Below are 7,868 nucleotides of genomic sequence, written 5' to 3' on the forward strand. Positions count from 1 at the left end.
TTCACATGTTGTAACACTGTATTTGCGTAAAACTGGGATAATACCGAAGGTAAAGGGTCCTATTTTCGTGATACAGGTGATTTTGTAACATGATTTGTTAACTAACTGCTAGTACACCTGTTGTCGGGGCAATGTGCCATTTCGCCTTGTACTTTCTTGGGACATCATTGTTGGCAGTACAAGGTATTGTTAACTTAGCTGCACGCAATCAGTCGAGACTCGATATAGGAAAAAAAAAAGCAAATACTTGTGTCGTTATTCGCCGCAAGATTCAATATTTGTTTCTATGAGTGCACTACTGCTGAAAATACGAGATAACTTAGCAAGGTTAGGGCAAATACTTCGTACAGTATCTTCTTAGCCAAGAACGTTTCTCATTCGTTAAGTAATGCACTTAGTATTGTTATTTACGTGACAAAGGCTACAACTTAAGTTTTGGAAGGAAATTCTTAACTTTTTGGAGTTTGGCACTGTAGCTCGGTTTCTTTGTACTTTATGAACATAATATACTACGCAAAGTTGATTCACGTTCATGTAAATATTTTTTCGTTTCGGCATGCATATAATGAAATTACCTACCGTAAAATACTGTCGTCTTCTTCAGGTCCAAGTATGCCAAAAGAAAAGCGAATTAATAGAAGCAGTGAAACTTGTAATAATGATAGACTATCAGTTCATGCAGCAGAGATGGGGGTCCCATTGAGGCCACTAAATGTGTCCTTTTCCGACATGCAGTCAAAGTGGTATTAGTGAACTGTACAAAGAAGCTAGGGAGAACATTTGCACTGATTCCAGCGAGAAATAGGATTTGGATTAACAGTTACCACAGTAAGGAATTTTGCCTATCAGAAGCAATAAATGCTAGTAAATTGTAGTGTGCTAGTTTGAAGAGGAGATACAACCTCACTCTTAGGATTCCCGCAAATCTTGTTGCCTGTAGAGCTTCAATGGACAATAAGAAGATTATTGGAAAGTTATAAAACAAATTAGGGGAATTTCTAATGAAACTAAACGTGAAGGACAATCCTGGCGCAATCTGGAATTGGGATGAAACCAGTCGAGGTATTAGTAAACTTCATGCCTACGAAATGATCTACCGTGACCATGACCAAACAACCAGGAAAGGGCAATGGCCGATGAAGTGATCTAAGCAATGGACATATAAAAGCACAAGTGGAACAGTAACTCGATGAGATCAACACTCAAGACTCATCATGCGGCTTAGACCGTCTTAATCTAAACGGCTATGGTTTGTGAAATAGAGTGTAAGAGAGGGTCCGCAACAAAAGGAATAGACAGACCTCGTCATGAGGAAACCAAAACGCCGGCGGAGGAGGGAAAAAAAAGTGGAACGACGATGACAAAGTAAGAAGCATGAAGTTGTTCTACTAGGAAGCGATGGAAGAATCGGTTAAGCTGAAGAAAGATGAGTTAGGTGTGGAACCAATAAATGCTTTTCCACATCACTTCCTTAAGGAACATTACAGAAAAATTTACTGAAAGATTAAACCTCTGTCTGGGATCGGCACTAATTCTTGCTGCCTGAGAGTAGGTAATAGTCTTACCAAGTGAGCTACCCAGGCACGATTTACAACCCTCCTTCACAGCTTCAATTCTAAGGAAAGATTTAACGTCCAACGACAAAGAAGTCATTAGAGACGGTGTACAAGCTCGGACTGGGGAAGGAACCATCTCGCCATTTACATTTATCGACTGTAGAATTTAAGAATATCACGGACACAATCGGTGTGAACGAAGTGGTTCTGAACAACCCCCCCTCCCCCCTCCACCATCAAATCAGGGTGAACGACGGGGTTGTGGACGAGTCGGTGCACAACCACCACCTCTATACCGCCAAGCTTCAATTCTACCAACATGCCACTTTCCCTAGTTCCGCAATCAGTGGCAGCAGATAAGTGAGAATGACTTTCTGAATCTACGTTCGGCATAAATCTACAATTTCGGTCATTCCATGATGGTGGTGCCAGTTAAGTGGTATGGTCGAGTAGACAGAGATCCCGAGTCATTCAGATGGCTAATTGGAAGCGAGTTTAATTTTTCGCGCTATGTGTCATCTTTCCTTCAAGAAATGTGTTGTGCCTTAAGCGCATATGGAACGTGTAGGCGATGCGAGCGTGTACATGATGTTGATAACGATGGATTCTGGATCTAGAACATACTATATAATTTAAAAGAAGTGCTTAAAAATGTCTCCTTTACCCAATGGGTGTGCAGAAAATACTTAAAAAGTTTCTGGAAAATGAGTTTGAGATATCTTCCCAAAATCCTGCCACTAGGCCTATTATACAAGTTCAAGATTAGCTTTAACGCTTCCTAGACAGTGAGTAAACGACACGTTTTCGGGGACTCAAAAATTTCTGCAAAGTACGGTACGGTAGTATTTAAGTACAAGATAAAATCCGTCGGCTTTGAATAGTAACGTTATCAAATAGTATAGCGACTATGACATAATACAATCTGGTATATTTTAATCATCCAAGTATTGGGAAACTTGTGAGAATTTGGGAGTTTCGGACACGAACGTCCTTTTTCTTAACGCCTTTAAACGTTCAAATCTGACTGGAAAACAACGATTTTCATCGGGGACGAACCACATAATTCGTATGTATAAAATAGGCACCATCACTACCAAAATGAGGCCTTCCAGTCTAACCTTGACAGATTAATCTGTCACCACGAACTCCATTAAAAAATAAACAAAAATGAACGATATATATATATATATATATATATATATATATATATATATATATATATATATATATATATATATATATATATAGCGCGAGCAGGGTGACAGTCAAGCATTCAGCTACGGAAGACCTGACAATTACTCCTTCATACAATACTTTCACACCTGCTGTGGCTGGTCTTGTTCTGTATCTATGATGTGTACATAACAGAAACGCAGCAAGCGGCGCAATCATCCAGTCTCTCTTGGAATTTCATATGTTTTTTCACACGAGGTATGTTCGATGCTGTCCTTAGTTCGGCGAATTTATGTGGCCGTTCAGTTACAAATCCGTATTTGACTAAACCACACTAGGCAGCAAACTTAATTTGAATTTCACACTACAGAACGCATCCCAAAACTGTTCTTTGCTCAGCACACAAAAAGTATAAACAACCAGCGACCAAAACGTACAACGAACTATACGAAACAGACCCAAGAAAACCACCAACGCTTAGTGAAAGCTTCGGTTGCATATTTTGTAATATCATCCTTCCTGAACCAGAAATATTACCAGAGTTTTTAATTTTATGTCTCAACAGTCAAGTACGTCTTATGGGATGACATTAGAATGGGACATCTGTAAGCAGTCAATATCACGGGTAAACACCGACTTGTAAGTGACCGCACGGCATCACATTCAAAGCTAACGAGACAACAAATAAACCAATAGCAAACCGGTAGAACAACTGCAAGTGACACAACAAGGAAACTATAAAGGTTTTACTTACAAGGTCCATTTGTCAATACATTATTCTTACTTTTTTTTTTGCCGATCTTAATACCTACTCAAGTGACCATTACTTGCTTCAAAAGAAGAAAGCTTTATATCGACTTTCATAAGTGAGCGAAATTTTGTAAGTTGCATTTATCTCAAATATCAAGACGGCTTTCTTTTGTACTAGGCACCATACAAACTTCCTCTTTTTCATTTTCAATGTATCATAATTATCGATACACAACTTAACTGACAGTGAAAAGCATTCGCCACCTAATTATTTCACCTTAATTGACGATGGCGTAAGTCAGGTTGTTCACCAATCAATGCAATATCAATACTGAAGAATCGTTATTGTCAAAAAATCTATCTAACAGGTGCATCTAGTTCTTTAAATAAAGATAAGTGGATTACATTTAAATTGTAAAATATGCCGGAGGCTTAATTTTCCCCTATAATCTTCCGGTGGTCTTTCTTAACGTTCTGTTCACGCAAACGTATTACTGAAGAAAAGTCACACGCATTTAAGGCACTGCATTCTGAATTACAGAAGGATCATTCTAAACACGTACACGGTCTGAACAAAACACGTACTCTAAGGAGAGATAGCCACGATGGCCATCGTGTGTTAACTGTGTCGTGAATATAATCTAGATGAAAAGACATCCAGAACCATATCATAATGCTCAAGATGTGAGGCTGCAGGCTGTGTTCAGAATGTACCAAAAATCCAGAGCAAAAGCAAGTGGAGAGTTTCGCGTTTCTAAATAACGGATCCGTCCTCTTCGGATTTACTAGAGATAGTGAACATTTTGGGCTAAAATGAAGCAAGCATCTAGTGTTGAAACCTTTACTACAACTACTTAAAGGAGTTTGCAGCCAATCTGATGCAAGGTTTGGACGCACTCTTGGTATGATAAAACTCAGTTAAAAGAAAGAAAGAATTACTATATATGTCTGAGGAGAAAAATTAAAATATAGCTACATACACAATACTACGAGTGCCTGTATCTCTTGTCTGGCAATACTAGGTAATTAACAAATACACAATCCATGAAATTCGCTAAAGATGGCAGACTACCGGTTCAAATGCGGGCTATTATGGATTAAAAAACTGTTTCCATATAATTATGCCTTTCAAATGGGCTAAAAAGGCGACCAGAAACCTGATATGACATATACAAATTCACTTTCGACGTCGTGAATTACACGTTTTAACGAAAAATGGAGGAATAGTGATTTCGTGGAAAGCTGACTGTACGCATAGTAATACACTTCTTAAGATCAATATATTAGAAGCGGTGTAATGTATCCTATAATGCTGCTATTTTATGCAAAAAATTCGTTACAGTACCTCGAAAGTTTATCTAGAAGCTAATTCTACATTCTATGATTGTCGCTTACCACTAATGTGACTCGCTAGAGCACTGAAGTAATAATGGTAGAAAAAAACGAATTCATAACATGCACATAGAAAATTAGTGTACAACAGTCTTCAAGATGAACTCATCCAGGATTATCTGCAACGGATCCGTACTGATGTTACTCAAAAAGTGACCATTCCAACAATTACAAAACCGACGCCAAAGATTTGATGCAAGCAATGCAACTTGCAATCCAAACCACTTTTCTAAAGACTTCCTTTTGATTACAACGATAAAGATGATAAATTAAAAGTACTCATTGCATGCTCGCAACGAATCTTTTAAAAACAACGGTCGTGATCAAAGACTACGTACAATGCGGTAACTTCGGAAGAAATAATACAGTCTCACGAGTGTTTCGTTCCCGAATGCCGTACTTCTATCGAAAAACAATAAATACATTAAAGAGTGGCGATTAGTACATTTACAGATAAAATCCTGATGATAGCTTATAGGTACAAAGAGTTTTAGATGAAAACAGTAATAGCACCGCGGTCCTGAGATTACCTACAGTAGGTATCCCTCGGAGAGTTGCACGACCGCTTGCCGGCGTCTACACTGCTTCACGGTAATCCATCACGTGCTGAAAACACTTTTTTTTAAACCCTGCACGTCGAATAATCACTTATTTAGAGCACAAAAGTTAGATAACGGTGAAACCTCTGCTTTTGTTTCCCGACACTAGCACACCGTTTCACTGGCTCGAGTTTTCACAGCAAGACGCACTGCGGACTGCCCGCGCGAAAGACCTCCACACACAACGCCGCGGCGGCGGCAGCACAGCGACTGAGCCAGCAACAGGTGGCCATCTTGGAACGAAAGAAGTAGTGGGGAAGAAGAGCGCTCTGATTGGCCGAAAGAAACGCCGTTGCCAATCGCTCCCTTCTTGCAGCAGAATACATTTCCACGCGGTTACAGGCCAACAAGAGGGGCAGCGCGTGCCTCAGTGCGTGAACAGAGGGAATCGTTCGGAAGTATTCCAGCAGATCGCTGCGGAAACAAGCCACCCCATCAGTACTAAAACTACACACGGCGTATTTGTTCAATACTTCCGTATTACCGTTATAAAGAAGCGTAATCGAAACTTCTGTTTGGAAATTAACGAATAAAATTATGTACTACACTACTCTCGAATTACATTCGTTTAAATTTCATCGCATTTCTGGTAAAAGAAGGATGTAAATTCTTTTTAGTAACTGAACCGGACACTTTTACAAGACTTTGTTTGTTTTTTTAAAAAAAGAAAGAAATTAACACTTTCTAACAGTCGTGAGAACTCTGGCTTCTTTATTCGACGGTTATAAAGTTAAAATTCCTGTTTGAATGCTGTACTACCTAAAAAAAGCCTTAATTCTAACGTTGCATGTAACAACTATTTTGACACATTTTCATTTGGAGTTAGACGGATGGTACTAAATAAAGCTATAAACTACTTTAAATGAAGGAAAAGTCGCAAAACTAAATACCTTTCCCACTCCACTGATTTTTATTTTTAAAAAAAGTTTCCTACTACGCGTTTCGGCAGCTCTTTAATACCTTCACATACCCACATATTGCTACTGCATTATGCTTCTTTGAAGGGACATGTTTTCCATTGTTGTTAATGCATTACGCCCCCTTACTCTTTTTTTTAAGGAGAGTCTTTCATTGTAATGTGGACCGGATTAAGGGGGGGGGGGGAGGGTAGGACGTCAAACGGGCCGTCTTGGAGCAGGAGTGTCACCACAGGACATTTTAATTTCTACTGTCTATACTTTTACAAATAAATTCATAAAACTTTGTCACCAAGAGCAGGGAGGATTGTGGACTCACACTCATCACAGTGGAAGTTCAAAAACGTAGCAAAATACCTATTTCGTTTTTTCACATATTACTGGCTGCATTTGTTGCTATGGGTACACTTTTCTTCCTAAGTAAGAGAGATTCTTCGATGAATTTTTCATAGCATACAAACAATAGTTACAAGTGTATGAAACTCTAGAATTTTCCAAATCTATTAAAAAAAACTGTGGAAAAAATTGAGATAATTAACTATAAAACTTGAATTTTTTCTACACATGAAGTTTAAAATGTAACAGTTCATTCATTTCTTCATAAATTAAGTAAATTGTAGAGTTTCATCCACCAGTAACTATGGCTTGTATGCTGTGCGAAAGTCATCGAAGAATCTCTCTTACTTAGGAAGAAAAGTGTGCCTATAGCAACAAATGCAGCCAGTAGTAAGTGAAATAAATGATGAAATTTCACATGTAAAAAAATGTGTTTTGTTACGTTTTTGAGCTTCCACTGCTATGAGTATGAATCCTGAATCCTTCCTGGTCATGCTGTTAAAGTTTTATGAATTTATTTGTAAAAGTATAGACAGTGGAAATTAAAATGTCCTGTGGTGTCTCTCCTGTTCCAAGTCGGCCCGTTTGACGTCCTACCCCCCCCTTAAATGAAAAAAAAAAGGAATTGCAATTTGTATCGCTTATCTCGAAAACAGAAAGAGCTGAAAAGTCGAGAGCTGTACTTGATATGTAACTCCTTAATGGATCGCATGTTGTCCAAGTTATATCGGACTCAATTCGGGCGATGCTCATCTTTAGAATATCATACAAAATTTCTTAATGCACAGTACAGCATCACATACGTACGTCCTTACCATCATTGTTCATCAGCTGAGCGGTCACGGTGAGGTTCGTAATAAATAATGATTATTCCTTTCAGTAATAATGTCACGTAGAAGAAGGTGTAAGTAGATGAATGATGAACACTAACTTCTCTTAACGAAGGTTTATTCAGCATTTGCCCATACAAGAGCGCGGAGCTAACTGCCTCCGGCCAGAAAACATACGGTATATATACAGCTACACAGCATTCCAGTACAATGATTCTTGACGTTTGTGGATACTTCTAGAATGTACTCGAACCGAATATAATAATTATAACTGTACACTCCAGACGGGTTTTGAACTTACGAACCTCCATGCAA

The 7,868-nt window shown here is 38.6% G+C and overlaps 1 long non-coding RNA gene across 1 annotated transcript in view; it reads right to left on the reverse strand.

The window, feature by feature from the left end:
- Positions 1-5,656, reverse strand: part of LOC126176045 (uncharacterized) — a 447,202-nt gene extending 441,546 nt beyond the window's left edge. The window contains exon 1 of the long non-coding RNA XR_007535639.1: positions 5,406-5,656. This is a non-coding gene — a long non-coding RNA (uncharacterized LOC126176045). The remainder of the gene's footprint in view (positions 1-5,405) is intronic.
- Positions 5,657-7,868: the final 2,212 nt, after the last annotated feature.

This window comes from Schistocerca cancellata, chromosome 3, assembly GCF_023864275.1.
Source record: "Schistocerca cancellata isolate TAMUIC-IGC-003103 chromosome 3, iqSchCanc2.1, whole genome shotgun sequence".
Lineage (NCBI taxonomy): Eukaryota > Metazoa > Arthropoda > Insecta > Orthoptera > Acrididae > Schistocerca > Schistocerca cancellata.